This window comes from Micropterus dolomieu, linkage group LG09, assembly GCF_021292245.1.
Source record: "Micropterus dolomieu isolate WLL.071019.BEF.003 ecotype Adirondacks linkage group LG09, ASM2129224v1, whole genome shotgun sequence".
Lineage (NCBI taxonomy): Eukaryota > Metazoa > Chordata > Actinopteri > Centrarchiformes > Centrarchidae > Micropterus > Micropterus dolomieu.
The window spans coordinates 16846156-16849621 of NC_060158.1; the positions used below are offsets into that span (position 1 = coordinate 16846156).

The 3466-nt window shown below is 39.8% G+C and overlaps 1 long non-coding RNA gene across 1 annotated transcript in view; it reads right to left on the reverse strand.

Moving 5' to 3' along the window:
- Positions 1–697: 697 nt before the first annotated feature.
- LOC123976201 overlaps positions 698–3466 on the reverse strand; it is a 7716-nt gene continuing 4947 nt past the window's right edge. The window contains exons 4-6 of the long non-coding RNA XR_006826286.1: positions 1343–1401; positions 993–1124; positions 698–784 (exon numbers count right to left, since the gene is read on the reverse strand). This is a non-coding gene — a long non-coding RNA (uncharacterized LOC123976201). The remainder of the gene's footprint in view (positions 785–992; positions 1125–1342; positions 1402–3466) is intronic.

Here is a 3466-nt window from a genome sequence, read left to right on the forward strand (position 1 = left end):
AGGGCAAACCCATAACCGTGGTCATACACTGGACTTGGTTTTTACCCTGGGTGTCAGCATTTCCTCTGTGGAATTAGTGGACATGACCATATCTGACCATAGATGTATTGTTTTTAGCTGCGATTCGCCTGGTACTCATGCCGCCTCACCAAGCTGTACCAAGTGTTTCAAAGTTTTGCGCATTCTTTCATAGCCAAAGCCAACACCTGTCTGATTCCAACACCAACAATCTGGTCGATCACTTCAATCATATCTGCTTGTCGTCACTAAATATTACTGCTCCTCTAAAGGTTAGGCCTACGTCTAAAGCTAGTAAGCAACCCTGGATAAATGACAGCATTCGCAGCCTAAAAAGGGAATGCAGGAAAGCAGAGCGCAGATGGAAAAAATCCAGTCTCCAAGTCCATTACCTCAGTCTGAAGGATTTATTAATTAACTACAATAACATGGTTAAGGATACGAGAACACACTATTTTTCTGAACTCATTACTACACATAAACACAATCCCAGGTTTCTGTTTAAGACTGTGGATCAGCTGGTAAACCCAACCCCTCCTTGTGCCTCAGCTGGAAGTAATGATGACTGTGAATTGTTTTTATCTTATTTTACCAATAAGGTGGTGTCTGAAAAACATATCTCATGAAATGGACATGTGAGTCTGGAGCAAATCTTGCGTGTGAGTATGTGGGCTCTCACCTGGCGTCTGGGGCTCATATTTGTTCTCATGCTCTGATTGGTTATCAGTAGAAGGTCCTGCCATTTCATTCTGTGGCATGGAAGTCACTGAGAGACAAAATCAGAGTAATTGGTGTACTGTAATTCCATACTTCTGTGTCTCATTCACTGGTTTTCTAAAAACATCACAGACACATCATGATTTTCTCAACTTAACAAAAATAAAGAGTCAGAAAATATCTCTAGGGCAACAATATAAATAATAACAATATAAAGTTTCTCAAACTTGGTGCTTAGAAATGACAATTGAATTTACCATCATCTGGGCTTGAAATTTCACATGGACTAGCAATGGCAACACGCTGTCTCAAAACCTCTGCAGCATCAGTTGTGGAGGATGAGACCTGCGACTCGTTCTGTTTCACCATTGCTTTCACCCTTTCTAGAGCTGAGAATAAAAAGAAAAAACTATGATTTTCTCCACATTTATAAAACAAATCTGCAGTATTGTTATTTTGACTGGATAATTTCTCTCTCAGTCCCCTCTGACCCCACTGCTAACATGGCTGAACAACTCAACAAATAGAGACGGACGGTTCTTTGTAATCTTTTCACCTTGTAAGCCACGTAGCAGTAGATTTGTGAAGGGTATTAGAATATCTTTACCTTTGTTGTCTGGAAGACCATTCAGCTCGTTGTACTCAATCAATGTTCACTTCCATTGTCTAGCAGAAAGACAGAAACAGGCACACAATGTTAAAACCATAACATGCTACTTCGTTAAACACATTTCCATGATGTATGTTCTCATGTATTTGTTTAAACACATGTCTACCAGTTGCTGCAGCAAACTTTCTGGCTTCTCTGGATACTTTGTCATTTCTCAAACTGGTTTTACTCACATATACCCCATAACCAATGCCCAGTAACTTAATACACTGCATTTAACTAAGATACAGAACATCTTGTCCATTGCAACATATTCAATTATTAGTTTTCAGCGGCCAATAGCAGTGCTGTTTTAGATTGCAACCACTACCTATCCAAGCACGTTCTTGAGGGCAAGCCCTAACTCATGAGTGAGCCAAACAGAGTCCGACACAACGGAGAGAGCTTCACATGCTCCCAGTGCAACGTTGCATGTTCATCAGCTTGACGCTTAACTAATCCATGCTTGTTACATGATAATGTTACACTGACTGGATTTAGCTGACATAATATGTCAGCGTTGGCTCACTTGCCGGCTTTTCAATAACTATTTGTGTATCTTTCATTGGAGAGGCTCAGCGAAGTCAGCACAGATATCTGTATTAAATGAAAACGAAAATGGTTAGTGAGCTAGACTGAATATTATGAATGAGATTGTTGCACTCTCACTTTAGTATAACAGTTAGACCCCAGTAAGTAAGGTTACTGTAACTTACTAAATGGGCCTTCCACCTTAACATATCTGTTCCTTGCATTATTGTATATTCTGTGGAGCATATAACTTACAGCAACTGAGAAGCTGTGTACCTGAATACCGGTAAAACAACAATACAGTAAATCTAAATTGAATGTTACAAAGCAAATTGTTGTGGGGACAGCCCGGCTGACGGTGAGTGTCCTGGTTTACTTTTTTTCGCTTTATTTCTCCCATTGTTTTGCTCTGCCTGCCTCCCTGTGTTCTCCTCCTCTCTCCCTCTCCCTCCGCTCCTGAGCCCAGCCAACAACCCGCACTTGCACCTCATCAGCCACCTGTTATACTGTTAACATTTATAATCGGTTATTAAATACATCGTGGATATAAAAAAACTAAAATGTAATTACAGTTAAAATTACAAAAATTAAAAGGTTAACAATTTACTTTTAAAACTAAACATACTAACAAAAGTCAAACATGACGTGCGCTCTCTCCTGCTGACAGCCATTTAATAAAAAATTTACACAGAGCAGCGGATACAAGTCGCCTCTATCCTAATTTACAGGTCGCCATGGTAGCCCCGCCCAATAGCATATGCTGCATTATCGTCTATTTGCCCCTAAATAAGACCATAATTTCTCAATGAACATCATGCTGTGTTGAAAAAGACTTGCGACTGAGACCGTAAACTCATTATGAAAGTGTTTACTGAGGTAATAAATCAGCTGAAAAGATGCACATACATTTTACATTTTACCCTTATTGCTAATGGAAACGGACTTCTTTCTGCAACCATCGGACTCGCCCCCTGCTGGCCGTTAGAGAGAATGCAGGTTTTCCGTTTGCATGGTTTCACTTTCAGACCCAGAGGTTGCCGCTTGATTGAAATTAGAGAAATAACATTTGACAACCACTCGTCACGTCACTACAGTTCTGGATTGGACAACGGTGTGCACCATGAGCTGCAAAGCAACTGCAGGATGTTGAGTTTCTTATTTATTTATTTTTAAATACTAATGTTTCTGCACTGGCCCGAGCTGCTAGTTCAACTGTCCCAAGTTACTTTTTACTGGCCCCGGGCCATCGGGCCACCGTTATTGTCAAGCCCTTGAAGTAGCTGACAGTTTGCTAACCCACAACCTAGCTAACATTAGATACATTACTTGCTATGTTGTTGTCACTGAATTTACAAAAAATGTTCTATATCGGCTTATGAGATTTTAGTCGTATCACACAGCCCTACTTTTCATACACAGGCAATAAAAAAAGTGACACATTTAATTAAAGCAATACAAATATGAGTATCCTGATGTGTAAATTCTTAGAGCATTAATGTTATAGTCTAGATTAAAGAAGGAGATTTATGGTGGGATGTTTACAATAAAACT